Consider the following 22348-nt stretch of genomic DNA (forward strand, 5'->3'; position numbering starts at 1 on the left):
TAGTCGGTAAATTACGGATCGCTATATTCATTAGACCACGATGAAGAAGATACAACACTTACTTCGCTTCCTTCATGTATATCGCTCTTCTTTCTTCGTTTGTGGCAGGTTATTTCATCATAAAAGACATTTTCTTGTTGGGCGCGCCACGCGATAAACAAGCCACGCGATAAACAAGCCACAGACTAATTAGATAATTACTGGTGACCATGGGAATCCATTAGTAAACTCCAGCTGTGCTAACCTCAGAAGCCATACGCGTAACTGTACATTTGTTATGACCTAAGCTATGGTATACACACATTACTGCTCTATTAGAATATTGATCATGGCTGTTGTATTACGGTGACTACTTTATTAGAGTATCTCGAATGGGCCTCAGCTAACTGGACTTTGCCAATGATAAAATCTGTTTTTTTTTAAGTGATCGGCGGATGCTTCATGAGATATGCCTGTTTGTAATCACCTGTGTAAATTGGCAAAAGTATTGTGCATTTTCAATTAAATTCAGTTTTCTGGATTATGCGGGTTTAAAGGTTAAACCGGTTCATCACTACAGCCCTGACACTAGTACTAAGTATTGAAACAACAAAGGAAAACATCTATGGTAAAATGATAGCCTCTATCATGCTTTATTACTGCTAGTATACATGTATCGTAAGTGTATTCTAATTAATTAGTGTGTGTGCTAGTTTCATGACTTGTAAGGAAGAGCAATGCCAGCAGTTGTAGTTCAATAGTGGAGTCCAAGAGATAGATAATGCCTGGATTATTGTTTAGCTACAAGCTGTTTCCAGCTTGGTCCATGAGTTCAGTCTGCAAGTCCAGTCTGTGAAATACATTACTCCAAATAAAAAAAATTGTTGTTTTATATAATATTGTTTGTTCACTCACCTACAAAGAAATTTTTGTGTTATTTAGGAATACAGGCTACAAACCATTGCTTGCAAAGTCATTCTGCATGTTCATAATCTATTCATAAAAGTGTATTCCATTCTGGGGTAATCTTGTAAGCTTCCCTTTTGTGTAGGATGCATTTCTGTAATCCAAGAAGTCTTACATGAACTGAAATATTATTATAATATACAATATCACATTGAATGTGACCTTGATGATATGTATATCCACACAACAGTGACTAGCTACAAAACTTATGTTGTATAACATTATAATTATTCAGCTTGTATTGTGTACTCAGCTTGTATTGTGTACTAAATTTGTGTGAATTATCATTTAGTAATTCCCCGTCCTACCAGCAGTGATGATCCATCATGTCTTCCATGAAGAACATCACCGAATATACGTACTATTAACTCTATCAATTTTCAGTCTGTAGAACCAGTAGGTGCATAACATTTTAAAAGTAAAACACGAGTAGGATATCATGCTGTAATAGTTAGCCATGTAACATGAAAATTAATGTCCATGTAGATGTCATATTTAAATTTATTTGTCTAGGTATTAATTGTACTGCATATTCACTGGAAACCAAGAAAGCATGACATATATATTTTTGCCAAAGGAAAAGTAGTTGATTAATTTTGAAACTTGACGAATAGCTTTTTTTTTACAATTAAAATCAAGACACATGGTAGTATGTCGTGCGGCCCAAGAAGCCGGCGCGCCACACCGTGAGTATATTAACATGAAGAAAGAAAACGCGATTTTCACACCTTTGTAGTTCTGTGATCTCTTATCCGATTGAAACCAAATTTGCTACAGAATTGCTGGCTAGGTAGGGAGTCTACATTCCAAATTTGAAGAAATCCGCTCCAGCCATTTCTGAGATACGGGTGGCCAAAATTTGGGTTTTTTCTTCTTTTCGCACACTTTGCAAAATCCGCAATAAAACACGAATTCGTGTTCCAATCGGGCTGAAATTTGGCACACTTAAAGGGCTCATTAAGGAGAATCTCAGTACCAAGTTTGGTAGAAATCCGATGAACATTCACGGAGTTATGACCGATTATTTGCGTAAAATAAGGTCGAAGGTCTGTCACGCCCACAGGGTAAACCGGAATCATGTGAACTGAAAATTGCTATGTGGAGTCTGGACGTCGGTATCCAAGAATATCCGCAAGTGGATCACGTGAAGGGCAGTCTTTGAGAAGACTCGTGAGAGTGGCAGCTTCAAACTGAACTTAGTCTCTATGTTCAATAGATTACTGTATTTTAATTTATTGTTATATTAAGCCACTCAATTAAGTCATTGTTGGTACGCACAGCAGGTGGTGGCAGTCACGGGGAGTGCCTTACAACTTTGGAGGTCCTACCAGTCTAAGTCCTTGTAATAAGGTTAGGTAATCCTAAGGCTGCAGCACATGTTGCTGTCAGACCTTCAGTGCTGGTCACTGTAAAGCGCTAATAACAATAACCAAGATTGGACGCCTGAAACAGGGATATCCTCGACGGAGACTTCGTGGAAGAAGAACAGACAGAGGATAAATGGCGTTCCAGTGTTCGAGCTACAAGAAAGAGGTTACAGAAGACGACAAGGCCATGCAGTGCGACCTTTGTGAGTCATGGGAGCACGTGAGATGTCTGAGAGGTCCAGACAAGTTAGACAATGCTCTGTATGATGTATTAACTAGAGTAAGCCACCAATGTTCGGACGCGATTTTTCTTTAAACCTGCAAAGAAAATTTCTGATCTTGCTATACCTTTGGAGAGGTCTAGGCCATAAACGCTTGCATGCAAAATTTCAGACCTGCAGCTTTCTTTGTCTGGCTGCAGGAGCTGCAAAAGTGACCTGTCCGAATGTTCTCAATTCTCGGACAAAAATATCTATTATCGGTTGAGTGGCACTGCTCGTAATGCTTGAAGCTGGTCAAGTCTTTTTGTGCTTGATATGAAAGAGCATCTCTTATACTCTCCAAATATATGCAGATATTTGGCTTAGTCCTTATTGGCTGTGAATTACAATGCTACAAAGTCACCTCTGTCGTGCAATCTTAAATGTGGCCACATGTGAAGCTCGTGCAAATCAAAAAGTTACCTATATCGAATTCAAAGCTATTTTTATGAACATTGAGAGCATCAGCTACCATTTAATAGTAAATAGATACATGCATTATGATCACACCTTGATTTTTGCCCGAATAACTACATTGCATTTAGGCTTCTCTGACAGTAGCAGACTGGCTACTGCACCCAGCACACATATGCACAATCCAAATCGACTTAAATGGGGTTTTGACTATCCTCTGTCTTAAAAATGTCAAAATTTTCTGTTCAAAATGTCCAGGACATTAGCCAGATTGAAATACTCTAATAGAGCAGTCAATTACTCTAATATAACAATCAGCCAATGTATTATCACATGTAATCAGTATTTAAGCGTTATAATCACCAAAATTCACATAGTAATAGTCTTATTGGAGTGAATATGCCTGGGCGTGACCCTCAGATTTTCTGACTGCTCCAATTGTATAGTAGGTGACTGTTCTATTAGAGTGTTTCGATCTGGATAATGTTATGGACATTTTGGAGAGAAACTTTTGACATTTTTAAGACAGGAGTTAGTAAAAACCCCATTTAAGTGGATTTGGATTGTGTATGTGTGTGCTGGGTGCAGTAGCCAGTCTGCTACTGTCAGAGAAGCCTAAATGCAATGTAGCTATTCGGGCAAAAATCAAGGTGTGATCATAATGCATGTATCTATTTACTATTAAATAATAGCTGATGCTCTCAATGTTCATAAAAATAGCTTTGAATTCGATATAGGTAACTATTTGATTTGCACGAGCTTCATATTTGGCTGAATTTAAGATTGCACGACAGAGGTGACTTTGGAGCATTGTAATTCACAGCCAATAAGGACTAAGCCAAATATCTGCATATATTTGGAGAGTATAAGAGATGCTCTTTCATATCAAACACAAAAAGACTTGACCAGCTTCAAGCATTACGAGCAGTGCCACTCGACCGATAATAGATATTTTTGTCCGAGAATTGAGAACATTCGGACAGGTCACTTTTGCAGCTCCTGCAGCCAGACAAAGAAAGCTGCAGGTCTAAAATTTTGCATGCAAGAGTTTATGGCCTAGACCTCTCCAAAGGCATAGCAAGATCAGAAATTTTCTTTGCAGATGTAAAGAAAAATCGCGTCCGAGCCTATGGTGGTTGAACATTGGTGGCTTACTCTAGTAGTCGTAGTAAGGCATTGTTGTATGTGTGCACGAGATGTCGGGCAAAAGGGTCACTCCCACAACGTTTGTTTAAGCTTGAGCTAGAAAATGCACATTTAAGCGATGAGTGGCTGGCCAGTGTGCAATCACTGCATGAAACGACACTTGTGCTCGAGAAGCTGCGTGTCGAGCATGAGGAAGAGAAGGCACGCTTGCAGGAGGAGTGTCATGAACTTAGGCACCACGTGACTAAACCTGCTGTACAAAAGGCTGTTAGTGCCTGTGATGTGGGTACAATGACTGGTGAGCTGGTTGAACAGCTGTCACATGAGATGAACCCATTAGAAGATCCCAGCAGTAGTAGCAGTAATGAAGAGCATCCAACTATTGTTCAGGCAGAGGTACATCCAAGAGGATTGCAACCTCGAGGATTTAAGGAACTTCGTTTTAGAATAGACAAGTTCAGTGGGAAGGGTGAAAATGATGACTTTGAAGTGTGGGTAGAAGATTACAAGGAGGCTACTACTGACTGTGGATGGACGGATGAGCAAAGAGCCCATTGGTTCTCATGGTTTCTTAGTGGTCCAGCTAAGGCTACCTGCATGGCAACGATCATTGAAGGACACTGATAAGGCATCCTGGGAAAGAATTGTTGAAGTTTACCGTGGCCAGTATGGCATCCATTTGGATCCCCGTACAGCCTACCAGCGATGCCATGAATTACGTTATGAGCAGTTTGGTTCAGCCCAGGGCTTGTTAGATGCAATGCGTGATTATCAACACATGGCACCAAGGAAACTGACTGATGAAACACTGGAGTCAATACTCTGGAATAAGGTACCAGTAGAATTACAGAAGAAGGTGAAAGAAATCACTGATGGATCTGCACAGGAGTTACTCCACAGACTCCTAAGAGCTGAAGCTGTGTTACAGGAAAGGACAAGACGGACATTGCAACAGACCTCCAAGAAGTGCTTCACTGGAGTAAGTGTCAAATCTCAGAATTATCCAAGCCCTGAAGTGGGACAGATGTCACAAAGAAAGCAAGAACAAGTTGCAAGCATTTCTACTACCGAAATGAGTTTGAGAAGGGTTAAATGTTTTAATTGTAATCAGAAGGGACACCTGGCAAAGATGTGTCCTTTGCCCAGGAAGTCTAGTAAAAGGGTAACTAAAGAAACTGATGATTCCCCTCTAGATCCATGGGTTCGTGGTGTGTTTATCATGGATGCTACTGTTGGCAAGTGTCAAGTGAGTTCTAAAGGGCCAACATATAGGGTAGACATTATTGTTGGTGGTGTGCCAACGAGAGGTTTATTTGACCATGGAGCCCAAGTTACATTGGCAAGGAAAGAGTTACTGCCAATGATAATAGAGAAACTAGGGTGGTCCAAGGGGCAATTTCATGCTCATAATCTCCCTCTTGATGTGCAGCCTATTGGAGCAAGTGGTAGACCTTTAGGAGCAATAGCTCTAGTATCATTGCCAATTGAGGTAGAGGAGACAGGAGCAAGTGAACTAATTCCTTGCTATGTGCTCGACTCTAGTAAGCCGATATGACAGGGAGAAGTGAGAAACTGTAGTATTATCTTGGGCACGAATGCCTTAACCAGTTTAGGATTCACTGTAACACACATAGATGGCACAGTAGTGTCACCCGTAGAAAGTAAAGCTGAGGTTGAGTAGGAATCAATGTTTTGTGTTACCCTACAACAATCATTACGACTTGGCCCATATCAAACACAAACAACAGATGTAAGTTTGTCTGATGAGGTTACTACAAATACAATGCAAACTGGTGTGTTGTCACCTTCTGATGACCTTATGAAGGAAAGGTTATGTGACTTCCCTGATGAATTATAGAATGGTAAGAAGGCTTTTAGTGTATCCCTGACCAATTGGACTCAGGAACCAGTGGTACTAGAGAATGGAACTGTTGTTGGGAGATTGGAAGAAGTATCTCTAGTTGAGGAACAAGATACATTGTGGACAAACACCAGTGAAGTACCCAGATTATGTAGAGTGGATTCTACTCAGGCAACTAGTGATGGGCAAGTCAGAAGAGAAGAGTTACAGAGGCAGTTATATGTGGGTAATAATTGTGCTGAAGAGGAGAGAATGTCTCTCATTGAATGCTTGTTGTCATTGAATCACATATTTGCTCTTACAGATGAGGAACTAGGTGAGACTGGACTAGTAGAACATGTGATTGACACAGGGCAAGCCAAACCAACCCAGACTATCCCTAGAAGATTGCTGTACTCTCTAAGAGCTGAACTAGAAGAAGAGTTGAGGAAGCTACTGCAGACAAAGTGCATTGAACCGTCAAACAGTCCATATGTTTCTGGTTTAGTTCCAGTGCGCAAGAAGGATGGGAATTTGAAGATATGTGTAGACTACCGTGCATTTAACAGAGACACAGTTGCTGACAGATATCCGATACCAAGGATAGATGAACTCATTGATGCTGTTGGAAATTGTAAAGGAAAGTGGTTTACTTCCTTAGACTTGATGAAAGGTTATCATCAAGTTCAGATGGCTGAGGATAGCAAATGTAAGACAGCATTTACTTGCCATCTTGGTTTGTTTCACTATCGTCGTATGCTGTTTGGGCTCACTAACGCCCCAGCTACATTTCAATGACTTGTGAACAAGTTGTTTTGTGGTGATCATGATGAATGGAACTTTGTGTTTATATATTTAGATGACATTTTAGTGGTTTCTGCTACAATAGAGGAGCATATAGCTCATGTGAGGAAAGTATTGTGTCGCCTGGATGAGGCTGGACTGAGACTGAAACCCAGCAAGTGTAAGTTTGCTCGACAGGAGATAGAATATCTGGGATTTACTCTGTCACCAGAAGGAGTGAAACTGAACAGTCTGAAGGTTCGAGCTGTTCAGGAGTTCCCACAACCAAAGTACTGTAAGTCTGTTAAACAATTTCTTGGTCTTGTTAACTTTTATAGGAGACACATTCCTAATTTAGCAGCTATTGCCAGACCTCTCACAGCATTGACCAGAAGAGATAAGAGCAGTGGAGGATGGGTTGCTTTTGATTGGACGCCTCAATGTGAGCAGGCATTTCAGAGGCTTAAGAAGTTACTAATCACCGCTCCAGTACTTCAGTGCCCAGATTTGTCCAAACCGTTCTTCTTGTGGACAGATGCTAGCGAAGCAGGGTTTGGGGCTATTTTAGAGCAAGAAGGTGAGGATAATCCTATAGCTTATGTCAGCAGACAGACAAATGATGCAGAGAAATAGTATGCTCCCACTCAATTGGACGTGGCAGCATTAGTTTTTTGAGTAGAACAATTTGAAGTATACTTATTAGGAAACAAAGTCACCGTTTTACAGACCATCAAGCTTTAGTATCTGCTTTTCTGACTCACCTGAAAAGTCAAACAAAAGGATTATTGGCACGTTGGTATCTCAGGTTGTCTAGATTTCTTCCTAACATTGAGTTACAGTTTAAACCAGGAACTACTAACGGAGCTGCTGATGCATTATCACGATCACCAACTGAAGTGGCTAACGTATGCTTAGTGATTGTTATGGATGGATCAGATAACATGTTGATCAAATACAGAATGAACAGAGGAAAGATGAAGAGTTAAAGAGGCTTATCACTTACCTGCAGGACAAGATTTTACCAGAGGATCCAAAACAAGCTGTCCGAGTTGTCAATTTGGGAAAGAAAGGTTATTACCTTGTTGATGGAATATTGTATTATGAGAGTTCAGATGTGCCTGATCGAAGAAGGATAGTGGTACCTCAACATTTGAGACAGCAAATCCTAGATGAGAATCATGATGCTATATTTGCTGGCCATTTCTCAGCCAAAAAGTTGAAGAAGAAGCTTGCTCTGTTATGCTACTGGCCAGGCATGATGAGAGATGTATATAAGAAATGTACATCTTGTATTGTATGTGTTTCTGTTCAGGGTCAAGGTAGACGATCCAAGCCACCATTGAAGAATATTCCTGTGTCAGGTCCTTTTGAAATTGTGGGAATGGACTTTAAAGAGATGAATCTGAGCCAGAGTGGGAACAAGTATGCTCTTGTGTTCCAAGAGTACTTAACGAAGTGGCCTGAAGTCTATGCTGTGAAGGACAGATCAGCTCAGACAGTAGCTAAGTGTTTAACTGATTTTGTGTGTAAACATGGTGTGCCTAACCGTATTATCCATGACAGGGCAGCTGAGTTTATGAGTGGTGTGTTGCAGGAGACTGCCAGGATATTTGGTTTGACCCAGTTACCAACTTCTGGAGCACACCCGCAGACAGATGGGCTTGTAGAGAGACTTAACAGAACATTGAAGCAGATGCTATCTAAAATTGTTACCAAAGGAGGCAAGGACTGGGATGAACTGTTGGGACCTGTCCTGTTAGCGTATCGAACTGCACCTCATTCATGTACAGGTGAGACACCTTTTTCATTGTTGTATGGTCGAGACCCTAGGGTTCCTACCAGTATGGACTTTTACCAGCCAGCAATGTCATTGCCAGCAGAAGAGTCTCAGTATGCTAAGGAATTATTTAAGGAGCTAATACAGGCTAGACAGCTTGCACAGAAATGCATTGTTAAGGCTCAACAGAACCAAAAGCATCACTATGACTAGACTAGTAAGGAATCTCCTATAGTGTGTGCAGATCTAGTAATGATGAAGGTTGAACCCAAGTTCCGTTTGGACCGCACTTACAAAGGATCTTATTGAGTGTTGGATGTCACCTCTACTAATGCCATCATACAGAAGGTTAATGATCCTGATTCTGAGAAACTGAATGTCTCTTTACAGAGGTTGTCAAAGTGTGACAGACAGTTATCTGAAGAAGTACCATGGATGGGTCATGGTAGATCCAGGAGAAGGAGACAAATCAGGAAGACAGCTAGACCTAACTCTACAGATCAGTCAGTAGTGAGTGAAACACAGCAACAGTCTACAAATGTCGCAGTCACCAGAAGAGGACGAGTGATTCGCCCATCAGCACGATTTAATGAAGTGGCTTCTCCCAATGGATCAGCCAAAAAAGGAGGAGGGAAGTGTGGAGTCCAGACATCGGTATCCAAGAATATCCGCAAGTGTGGATCACGTGAAGGGCAGTCTTAGAGAAGACTCGTGAGAGTGGCAGCTTCAAACTGAATTTAGTCTCTATGTTCAATAGATTACTGTATTTTAATTTATTGTTATCTAATCCAAAACAGCCAAGCTGTAAAAAAAAAGAGTGTGGCCCTCAAAAAGGCTATGGTGAAAAAAGATGTGAAATCTAAGGTGGCAGCCAAGAAATGGCTGTGATGATAGGTTAATGGTAAAAATTTTAATAACGACAAGTCAGATAAATTTGGTGCCGCTTCCAAGGTGGCGGCCAAGAAATGGCTGTGATGATAGGTTAATGGTAAAAATTTTAATAACGACAATTCAGATGAATTTGGTACCGCTTGGTCTTTGCACAAAATTCACCTGAATTGTTGTTATTAAAATTTTTACCATTAACCTACCATCACAGCCATTTCTTGACCGCCACCTTGGATTTCACATCTCTTTTCACCATAGCCTTTTTGAGGGCTGCACTCTTTTTTTACAGCTTGGCTGTTTTGGATTAGATTATAATTATGCAAACAGTAAAGACACAAATTAATGTACATTCACTGTAGACAACAGCTATGCAGATTGTCACCTAGCCTCTGTGTAGTACCAGCCTGCAAAGGGTGGGGGAAATTACATCATAAGGTTGTATTCATGGAGATAGTATATGACAAATTTGCAATTAGGCCCCTATTCGGTGATTATTAGTTTCTCATCCAGCCTTTCTAATTATTATGATGCGGGCGGGAGGGTATTACCATTATGCCATTATTGTATAATATTAACACACTGATGTACAGACCTTGTCCAAATTGTCTTTCTTTCTTACTACAAACATTTCCTTCACCAGCTGATTCTACTTTTCGTGATCGCCAACTGTTTTTCGACAGTCAACTGAAAGCCTGCTTTGATGAAGTCGATAGAGCACGATTGCAACTGGCACTGCAGCAATTTGCTAAGGAAAACAACAGTTCTCCTGGTGATATATAGCGAATTGTAGCGTTCATCAACAAAAATTATAACAGTTTGGTATCACGTGTTCTTCTGAGCATGCGCAGAGTAAATAATGGCTTACCATGCGGTAGCTTAAGAAGGATGCGGGCGGTGGATGAGAAACTAATAATCACCAAATAGGGGCCTTATAGGTTCATCAGCAATTAAGGTCGCTGGGAACAGTTTCCGTATGGCTTCACCATGAAATTTACAGGGCCTAAAACAAGCAAGCTATCTTCACGAAGTGCATTGAACTAACAGAAATCTATGAAGTAGTTTGTTCTCTACCATTTTAAATACAACAAACAGGAGCTCTCTGGGATGCGTGTAGCGCAAGTTACAAATTTAGCCCTTCAAAGTGAACTCTTCCTCCGCGCTTGGCGCTATGGGGCTGGATTCGCTGTTAGACACTATCATAGAATATATTATCTATGACACTATTTACCTGATTATCTATCATTGTGCGGAGGTACTTTTCCTACCAGGTCTTTAGTTCACGCGTTAATTCTACCCATGTCACACAAAGATTTGAAACGGATTTTTTTTTAAATTCGCCACTGCCAGGTCGAAGCGAATACTAAAAATCGGCTTCCGCACAATTGCAGCTTATTTACTACTGCTTGCCCATCCAAAATTCGACAGTCGTATCTTGAAAAACCGGCAACTAGTTCATTTTTGTATGGAGGCTTGTAATAATAGCGCGCGGCGATCTTGTTAAATGCTGTGATGATGTGTGCTTACGCAACATAATTATATTCATTTGCAACTGGTGGTCAACCACAGTAATGATTATATTTAAGCCTCATAGCTAATGTGATTGCTTGCATAACACCGTTGAAACCTTATGAAAACTGTTCCGAGCCACCTTAAACGTAATTATGGGATGAAGGTATCACGGTTGTGGTCATAACTAATTACTAAACGAACTACAATGCAGCAGAGTGTCTTAACTAATGAAACAGTCGTGTGATCATTTATGATTATGATTATGATTACTGAAAACACAGTTACAAACTGATATGTTCAGGTAAGGAAAAAACATTACAAATCACATAGATGAGTCAGTTATAATTTATCTAAAAATACTTGTAGAGATTGGGATTCTATTGTGTCAGTTGGTAAATTGTTCCAATCGCGGATAGATTTGGGGTAATTTGAAGAGGTAGACAATGGCAAGTGCGACGAATATCGGGTATACGAACAGCATCAGCAGGATCACCAATCCCAGAGCAATCATGCCCCTCGGTCCAAGTCGTTTTGTCAAAGCACTCATGTCCATGCCCACGAGAAACGAGTTACCAAGGAGACCAGATGAGTAGACATTTCTAGATAGACGCTCAATACTCAGTCCAGTCGCAGAGGCTTCACGGATTCTACTAGTCACATCAGGCTCCAATGTTTTGTAGTTGCTGCAGTAGCTGAGCAGACAAATGCAGAATTCTTTGGCAAACTCAACGCAGTCGTTAAGAAGCACGTTGTAGCGATGAGGGGCGGCCCTGAGAGCTGCAAACTGGAGGGCATTGGGGGAGGTGTTCTTGTAGCGGCCAATATGGTAGGAGTACTTTATCTGTTTCTCAATCTCCTTGAAGAGCTCGAAATCTTTCTTGATTTTGTACAATTTCAGCTCGATATTTTCGTAGCAAACTTCAAACTTCCAGCACAAGGTGAGGCCTGGAATCAGGTTAACATCCGTTGAAAGCACGTCAGCAAATGGGCCATCAAGGTCCCCTATGGGAGCACAGAGTACAAAGGCATGGGCATGCCTGTTGACACAGATGTAGACATCAAAGTTGCTCTTTCTTGAAGCCGTCAGCTCAGCGATTTTTGAAGTATCTTTGTCGATGTGTGCTTGGCGTATCTCTGGGTCTAGATCCTCTACATTGTTGACATAGTAGGCTAGAGGGTCGTATGACCTCACCATTGTCTCCTCCATGATATTGTAAAGCTTGTAGCTTGGCTTGTAGATACAAGGGCGTGTCTATTTTACGGCAGACCGTCAGACGGGAAATTCCGCTTGGGATATTTACTTTTATTTTTTAATTCTTATGAATAAGGGAGATTCCGGAAGGTCTGGACAGAAACAGTATGGTAAAAGGTTGAAGTATACCAGTGGCGGATCTAGGAATTTTCAGAGGGGGTTTCAGGGTCAGGAAGTTTTCAATAACTGTGATCCCACTTAGCAATAGTCCTGCTGGGGTTGTTAACTCAGTCTTATAGCTCAGTTAGTACAGCAGATTTGTGACAATTTTTGCATGAATTGTGCCTTTTGTGATAAAAACATGAAATTTGGCACAGTGTTAGGACATGTCCTTAGAAAGATTTTTAGCTATAGGGGCATCCCAGATTTGTCCTATTTGTGGGCGTGACACTTGCTTTATGGCTACTTTTTAGGCTATCTGGATTTTTAATCAGACATAGCAGCCAAAACTTCAGTATATTCAGTGGCTAATTTTAGTGGAATATGTTTGTTCTTAGCTTTAATGGAGATGGGTGAACACCACAGGGGACAAAAAGGGGTTTTCCCTTTTTCTGGTACAGAAGTTTTGTGGATATGAAAAATTTTAATCATTAATATCAATACAAAAAATTTATAAACACTAATATTGTTGCATGATGATAAGCAGCTGCTTCCTTGTACTACAAGCAGCTGTTTACCATGTGCTTAGTAACCAATTTTAACTGCCATTGGGATATTGGAAAAATGTAGTCTTTCCTTTACTCATTAAGGTGAGTGCATCATACAACAGCATATACTGTATCTAATAATACACAATTAGCAGAATGTGAACTTTTCATGAAGATAGCTATCTGTATTTCTTGATCCATCACTGTCAAACAAAAGTGCATTAACTAGAATGGACATGTAGTGAATTTTTTGTATTTTTAATGTTGCAGTTATGATAAAATGGCTAAAATTTATAAGATTGTGGATCCTCGACAACCTAGCATATCATCAGATTCTAATCAAACAGATTGGAGCCTATGCATATTGTGTCAGGAATATACATCTGAAGTGCTCCATTGTCCAGTTGAGTCTAAGTGTACTTCTGATGGGACAGGTCACAAACCTTACCACCCCATAGAATGATCAGTTAGAAACAAATCACCTTTTAGAGTGATCAGATAGAACCGAGTCACCCTGTAGAGAATTCAGCTAGAAACATGTCACCCTGTAGAGGGTTTACCTAAAAGCTTTTAAGATTCTTGGTGATCTGTTGGAATGCAGTGGATGGACAGAGGCACTTGTTCAGGCTGGAGTTTCCACATATGGGACAGCGGATCATTTCTAAAGGTTTCCCATCTCACACGCACCAGACGAGCACATCAAGTGACTGCTAGCAGTCTATACTTCTGGAAAATTCATTCAGTGATTATTGCAAGGGAATTCGAGAGGATAGTGACAAAGTGTCATCACTGGAGAAATGGTGCATAGATAGAGCTGGTATGTGTCCACACTTTCAATTCTGGCACATTGTATTACAATTGGAATTGTTTGTACTTATATAAGTAAGAGCAATACGGGAAGGAGATTTCCAGCTATACATTGAAGCCTTGACCAAAATTGTTCCTTGGTTTTTTGCTTTAGACCATGCCAGATGGATACCAATTCATTTACGTGATTTAGTTTCACTATTAGAGTACCATCAGTGTTGGGCAAGTTACTTTGTAAAAGTAACTAGTTACATATTACATATTACTTGCAACTGAACTATTTAGTTACAGTTACATATTACCCATAAAATAAAGTAACTGTAATAATATTACATATTATATTACTTTGTGTCCACAGCCTTAAGCTGTCACGTGTGAAACTACCACCTTATCACGTGACATGATTGCGCTGTTGGACAATATGCAAATTTTGGTTATAAGTAAGAAGCTGGTGAATGAGCTTCATTCAGTAGGCCTCGTTACTTCGCTGTGGCTAGGCATTACTCAGAGGATAACTAACGAGATTAGTAACTTCGTTACTTGTAGTAATAATATTACGTAATATTAGATTCGTTACAGTAACTATATTACTTAGGTAACGCGTTACATTTGTAAGTAAAGTAGCTTGCGTTATATTACCTGTTTTTATAGCGTATTTCATTATATTACTTTGTTACCACAAAAGTAATAATATTACGTAACGCGTTACATAAGTAGCGCGTTACTCCCAACACTGAGTACCATCCAGATGTCTATGCAGGGTTTGTGAAAGGCAATTTCACTGTGAGGAAATCCAGGAGGGTATTCTCAGCTATCGCTATTGATCAGGTTCATGAGCAAAATAATGCATCAGTAAAAGGTGATAGCAGTACAGTGGGCTTAACAGAGAATCCAGCTGCTTTACATCAATGGATGGTATCTGGTTCAGAAATGGCTCATTTAATTGATGAATTTGAATGTTCTATTCAAAAGTTGCAGAGTTCAGATTTTTGTCACCATGAACAGAAGAAACATCTCCACAAGATGTGAAATCATTGAAGAAGATAGAGGTTGTTACCTTTAATAGAATCTGTTTATTGGTACATTTTGATTAACTAACTTTTCAGTTACATACAATTCATATTGGTCACCTCCCAGTGTCTCAATACAGCACACTGTGTCTGCCACTGCAGAGTCTACAGTGTTTCATACAGCAAATGGGGAATCCTTTTGCTGAATGTAGTGATGATCTTGTTTTGGATAGTAGAAACATTATAGACTCTGCAATGGCAGACAGTGCGCTGTATTGAGACACTGGGACATGACCAGTATGAATTGTGCGTCACTGAAAGGTTAGTTAAGTACCAATAATGGATCCTATTAAAGGTACAACCTCTGTCTTTTCAGCCAACTTCAGTCAAAGGGAAATCACAGCTGCAACTAAAGTCTCTTAGAATTGGTTGTTCTTTTTTCTAGACTGTATGTAGCCTCTCAAACACGCAATGGTGATTTGGATGAACTTTTTAAGCATAAAAAATCAGTCTTATCTACCATCACTATCACACTATCACAAATGGGTAAATTGAGAACTGGAAAGAAGTCAGATCTATTGCGCTGTTTAGCAGAAGCAAATTCTGTAAATAATCGTTTTTATCACCCACAGTACAAGTGAGCATTCTTGATGGTGTAGCTATAGTTATCATGCTGCAACCTGGTACCGCAAGGACATTTGATGATTTTACCAAATGTGTTTTTATACCCTAAGTCACAACATAACTTCAGAATTTGCTCAGATTAGACATCATCTGGGATGTTTACCAACCAGATAGCTTGAAAACAGATGCTCGAAACACGAGAGGGAAAGGTATAAGGAAGCGTATTGAGCATTCTAGCACAATCCCAGGTAATTGGCAGGAATTTCTTCGAATCAATGACAACAAAAAATTAACTATTTTTACTTCTTGCAATGTTAAGTGTAGCTCGCATTAAAACTAACAAAGAATTTATCACAACTCAAGATTCTGGAGTGCTGTGCATAAATCATCCAGATGTTTCAGATTTAGCTCCATGCACACATGAAGAGGCCAATACTAAAATCATTCTTCATCTAGAGGATGCAGCAAGAAAAGAATACAAAACAGTATTGATACGTACAGTTGACACTGGTGTTGTAGTTCTAGCTATTGCAGCAGTTGATCATCCAGACATTTCAGAATTGTGGATTACATTTGATACTGGTAATTTTGCCATTCATGAGATGGCTAAGGTACTTGGACTACAACATTGTCTTGCTTTACCAATGTTTCATGCCTTTACTGGTTGTGACACAGTGTCAAGCTTTGGGGGAAGAGGAAAGAAGACTGCATGGGAAACCTGGAAAGCATATGAATACGTCACTCCAGTATTTAGTGCTTTAACTGCCTGCCCAAGTGTAGAAACTATAGAGAATTGGTTGCATTTATTAGTACGAGTTGTTGTGTTGTTGTATGACCGCACTAGTGATAAAGAGCATGTCAATGAAGCCAGAAAGGAGCTCTTAACTTTCAAAAGGTAGAGCAATAGATGCCTTTCCTCCAACACCGGCTGCCCTCATACAGCACATCAAAAATAGCTGTATACCAAGCTGGAACCAAGCAATGATTGCATTTCCAGCGCTTCAATTACCAAATACCTAGGGATGGTGCAGAAATGTACTGGGAAGTATACTGGACAGCATTACCAGAGGTATCACAAGTGTGTAGGGAACTTATATGCTGCGGATGTAAGAAAGGATGTCGGGGACGATGCAAATGTTGATTAGCTGCATTGCAGTGTACCACGCTTTGTTTTTGTGGTGGACTATGTGGTGAATGATACTACCTTCTTACTATAATGATTGTTTACGTTTGCCTTTGTTAATTAGTTAAAGAAATAACCATACAATACCTTTATATCAATTTCCTTAATTAAATAGTACAGGAATACATCACATGTTTAACACAGAACTGTATATATAACATATTCATTAATAATTGCAGGGGTGTGTAATTTTTAAAATACTAAATAGTCCATAACTCAGGAACAGAGTAAGCTATGGACTTGGAATAAACATTGAAATGTTCTACTCAATGAGACCTATAATTTGGTACCTTACTTTTACATGTTAGATTAATCCTACATAATATATTGGCAAATAACCTTATTTTTCAACATAAATATGGCCGTAAAGGTCACTAAAGGTCAAATCTGAGATGCCCCTATAGCTAAAAATATTCATAAGAGTAAAATCTACCATTGTGCCAAATTTTATGCTTTTATCATCAAAAGCACGATTCTTTCACCAATCTGCTGTACTAAGTAGCCTATAGCTACATAGATCCATAAAAATCACTCCAAAACATTGTTTCATAATTGCTCCAGGCCTTCGCAAAAAGTTTTGAAACAAAACACCAAATCGATAATTATTTTTAGAGGCGCTTAACACGCTTCAACGCAGTAATGCCGGAAAATGCTGCACAAATTCTTGTACTGTTTTGTGCATGAAATTATATGACTTCAATACCAAATATGGAAAAACTAGGAGCAGTTACTAATAGTCCAATATTGTTAATCTGATTCTCATCAATGCCTACATCATCAAGATCTTGTGATGTGAATATTAGGCCCCTATTTGGTGATTATTAGTTTCTCATCCACCGCCCGCATCCTTCTTAAGCTACCGCATGGTGAGCCATTATTTACTCTGCGCATGCTCAGAAGAACACGTGATACCAAACTGTTATAATTTTTGTTGATGAACGCTACAATGCGCTATATATCACCAGGAGAACTGTTGTTTTCCTTAGCAAATTGCTGCAGTGCCAGTTGCAATCGTGCTCTATCGACTTCATCAAAGCAGGCTTTCAGTTGACTGTCGAAAAACAGTTGGCGATCACGAAAAGTAGAATCAGCTGGTAAAGGAAATGTTTGTAGTAAGAAAGAAAGACAATTTGGACAAGGTCTGTACATCAGTGTGTTAATATTATAAAATAATGGCATAATGGTAATACCCTCCCGCCCGCATCATAATAATTAGAAAGGCTGGATGAGAAACTAATAATCACCGAATAGGGGCCTTAACTTATTTTTCTCAATATTTTTGTATGCAAAACAGCAGAGTTGACAAAACTGTTTATTTGGTAGACGATCTAATGATCGGATTACAGAAACTTGATTCTCAGTTGGAGTTTGTGTGTTAATATGTCTAAATATCAAATCAAGACACACGGTAGTGTGTCGTGCGGCCCAAGAAGCCGGCGCGTAACACCCGTGAGTATATTGACAGGAAGAAAGAAAACGAAATTTTCGCACCTCCGTAGCTCTGTGCTTCCTTGATGAAACAAGACGATTTTTGCTGATTTCAAAGGTAAAAGTATGAGGTTTGGCCAGTAGAAAAGGATACACTATGCATAACTGTTGGTGATTTTATCACTCAAACAAGTCGTAAATAAATTAGGGGCGCGCGCATTTTTTCAGAGGGGATTTCAGCTGAAACCATTGCAACCCCCCGACTGTATCCGCCACTGTATACAGACACGGATTCCATCCTGATGGAGCCTTGCAACATGACCAATTGCAATTAAAATGCACCTATAGACCACCTCGTTCATTAACGTACTTTACATGTTACAGCAATGGCATGCATAAGACAAATTAACAGAGAAGAGCTAGTGTCTAATTGCCTGCACAAAATTTCCTGTACAAATTCACTTTTGTGTGATTTTTGGTTAGTTAGCTAGCTACCATGTCTTTGTCAGTATTGTGTTAGTGTGTTAGCTAAGTCACTGTGTTTGTTGTTAGAGAAAGCTATAGGCTAGCTACTGCTGTTTTTGCTGAACGTACTGCAGTTGGTACTCTCTTCTCTACTTAATAGCTAATCATATTGAACTCTTTATTAAACATAAAACATTCAAGCTTTTATATTGTACTTAATTAATCATAATTATGCAACACTTATTGTGTCCATTTTGAATATGCATGTTTACAAACATTACGATTCTTTGTAACAAACAAGAAGGCATTACATGCGCAAAATCATGCATCCTATAATTATGCTATCAAAAGATTCAAAATATGTACATCATCCGAATGGTTGACATCATGCACTGCCCACATATTTACTGACATCACAGTGGAGTATTTGGATAGATAATTACTGACTACTGAACAGTTCATAAATCTGCCTTGGAAGCAATAGTATGATGAGTCAAACCGTAGAGTAAGTCAATTGGCGTCAAGTCAACAATTTGCTGGTGCAGTTGTGATCACAACTTCATCACTGGCAGATATATAAGTCTTTTGTCCACCATGCACTGGACAAACACCCTTACAGTGGCTCAACAGCTAATAATGGGGAGTAAAATAACATTTCTGGCATTCAACAATACCCTGAGTGCTACAATACTTCCTTAGGGTGTTATAAATACCATGGGTGTACATGAATACCTTTACAATGGGTGTACCTTTAACACCTCATTTTAACAGTGTACTTGAGTCAGTTGAGTCATAGGGTTGAGTGCAACTTTCTTCTAATGATCTGGTTCATCACTAATTCTTGACAGTTTGTGTGTGCGTTTTGCCTTTACCACTACACTAGCTACACTAACACTAACAAAGCTAAGCAAAGCCTAACACACACACACAGTTTCACCAGCCAGCCTGTATTTTTTTCTTTTGTCATTTGGTCAGGAAAAAGACAGTCTGGTAACATTGCCAGCTGTCTGAGCTTTTCGATGGACAGAAAATTGAGTTGGCTAACCTCAAACCTTGCAAGCTCAACCTCAAACCTTATAAGCTCTACTAAGTGCTATGGATATTGGAGTAAATAATAATCTTGGCACTATATATCAGAGTGTCTTTTTTTCAACCAAATGACAAAAAGAAAAGTACAGGCTGGCTTGCGAGACTAACACACACACACCATAGATAATTAACGATTATTATCTATTCACACACACACACACATACTACACAACGCAACATTAAATAAATCATAATTGAATACAATGTGTACCAGGCCTGTCACACCACATACCTGTATCAAAGCGCTTTTTTAAAGTCCTTCCAAGCATATTGTTCCAAGGCAAAGTTCCCATTGGTGACACAAATACAAACAGATGTTGCATTAAGCCACTAAATGGATATAACATATTAACACTAATGATATAATGTGCTGTGGTACCCAGTATACAAATTCATAGAGCAGGTTACTATGCTGCACATCAGTGCCAGAGCTATTAGAGCTTTACTCAATATGCTTCACATACCACTGTACCAATAATGAACACTTGGCAAACACACAATTTGGACACAAATCATAAAGTTGCAGGATCATAATTAAGTAGGACATATGTACACGGATGAATTGCCTTCCATTTTAAGAGCATCTGAGCTGAGATTATAATAAGCTACTTGTTTAATGCATGTTTCTGACATGCAGACACTGTTTAACAGAGTTTTGGTGTGCACACATATTAGCTAACCAGAAACTCGAGTATAGTTTTTATAGTTAAACCAACAGCATTTTAAAGTAAGTCTACAAACATTTGAAAGTAAGTCTACAAACATTTGAATATAATTGGCACTGCCTTTCCTAAGGCAGCAATTTAATGTGCATGGAGAGGTGTGTGCCATCACCCAAGGACTGAGTAGGGTGTAGAACACTGCCCTTTCTAATATACACCGTTACACTTGCCACCACCAACTTTGAAGCATTGCCAGACAAAAATGTCAAACGACATGTCCACTGGCTAAGAGATTGTCGTGGTTTGGTCCACTATCAATACTGAGGAGCATCCAGTGAAATGAATTTACTTCAGTGGTCAATGGTATGTACATGAATCAGTATTGCATGATGCAATTGTGCAAATTTCTAGAAGTGGTAACTGAGACATTGGTTTGTAATCTTGTAATCATCTAATCTAAACCAAAACAGCCAAGCTGTAAAAAAAGAGTACGGCCTCCAAAAAGGCCAAGGTGAAAAAAGATGTGAAATCCAAGGTGGCGGCCAAGAAATGGCTGTGATGGTAGGTTAATGGCAAAAATTTTAATTACGACAATTCAGGTGAATTTGCATTGCCTCCTCCACTAGGATTCGGCACCAAATTCACCTGAATTGTCGTAATTAAAATTTTTGCCATTAACCTACCATCACACCATTTCTTGGCCGCCACCTTGGATTTCACATCTTTTTTCACCTTGGCCTTTTTGGGGGCCACACTCTTTTTTTACAGCTTGACTGTTTTGGTTTAGATATCACTTCTTTTTGTATTGCAAGCCACAAAGCTGGCCATATGGCTTTGATGCTTCCTTTTAACTTGTTTTTTTTCTTTACTGCAGGAATTGTTGAACAAAGGAAGTAATTGTGTGTATAGCTTTTGTCTGATGAAATATTTGTATATTTAACATTGAATGATGATTATCACATACTGTTACAGTAGTTAATAAGGTAATTTCTTACATAACTGAACTGTAGCTGAAATTCTCATTGTTTGTAGCTGAACTGTTTTCAGGGTGATTTGTTTGCAGCTGAACTCTCTACAGGTGGTTTCTTTGTAGCTGAACTCTCTACAACGTGACTTGTTCTAGCTGAACTCTCTACAGGGTGGCTGAACTCTCTACAGGGTGACTGAACTCTCTACAGGATGGTTTGTTTGCAACCGAACTCTCTACAAGATGATTTGTTTCTAGCTGATCTCTCTATAGTGAAACTTGATTGTAGCTGAACTCTCTACAGGATGGTTTCTTTGTAGCTGATCTCTCTACAGGGTGACTTGTTTCTAGCTGATCTCTCTACAGGGTGACCTGTTTCTAGTTGATCTCTGAATGACTTGTTTCTAGCTGATCTCTCTACACGGTGACTTGTTTCTAACTGAACTCTCTATAAGGTTATCTGTTTGTAACTGAACTCTCTACAGGATGGTTTCTTTGTAGTTGATCTCTCTACAGGGTGACTTGTTTCTAGCTGATCTCTGGATGACTTGTTTCTAGCTGATCTCTCTACACGGTGACTTGTTTCTAGCTGAACTCTCTATAGGGTTATCTGTTTATAATTGAATTCTCTACAGGATGGTTTCTTTGTAGCTGATCTCTCTACTGGGTGACTTGTTTCTAGCTGATCTCTCTACAGGGTGAACTTGTTTCTGGCTGAACTCTCTACAGATGATTTGTTTGCAGCTGAACTCTCTACATGGTGGTTTCTTTGTAGCTGAACTCTCTACAAGGTGATTTCTTCTAGCTGATCTCTCTACAGGGTGATCTGTTTGTAGCTGAACTCTCTACAGGGTGATTTGTTTGCAGCTGAACTCTATATGATGGTTTCTTTGTAGTTGAACTCTCTACAAGGTAACTTCTTCTAGCTGATCTCTCTACAGGGTGACTTGTTTGTAGCTGAAATATCTGCAGGGTGATTTGTTTGTAGTTGAACTCTCTACAAAGTGATCCTTCTATCTGATCTCTCTACAGGATGACTTTTTCTAGCTGAACTCTCTACAGTGTGATCTGTTCATAGCTGAACTCTCTACAGGGTGATTTGTTTGCAGCTGAACTCCCTACATGTTGGTTTCTTTGTAACTGAACTCTCTATAAAGTGATGTCTTGTAGCTTATCTCGCTACTGGATGACTTGTTTCTAGCTGATCTCTCTATAGAGTTATAACTTTCTCTATAGAGTTATAACATGTTTGTATAGCTGAACTCTTTACAGAGTGTTTTTTTTT

At 39.4% G+C, this 22348-nt stretch overlaps 1 long non-coding RNA gene across 1 annotated transcript; it reads right to left on the minus strand.

Moving 5' to 3' along the window:
* Window positions 1–626: 626 nt before the first annotated feature.
* Window positions 627–10942, minus strand: LOC136256317 (uncharacterized). Its single transcript, XR_010701433.1, has 3 exons — window positions 10649–10942; window positions 895–1039; window positions 627–829 (listed from the first exon to the last, which is right to left on the minus strand). It is a non-coding gene; the product is annotated as an uncharacterized lncRNA (long non-coding RNA).
* Window positions 10943–22348: the final 11406 nt, after the last annotated feature.

Source organism: Dysidea avara, chromosome 5 (genome assembly GCF_963678975.1).
Source record: "Dysidea avara chromosome 5, odDysAvar1.4, whole genome shotgun sequence".
Classification (NCBI taxonomy): domain Eukaryota; kingdom Metazoa; phylum Porifera; class Demospongiae; order Dictyoceratida; family Dysideidae; genus Dysidea; species Dysidea avara.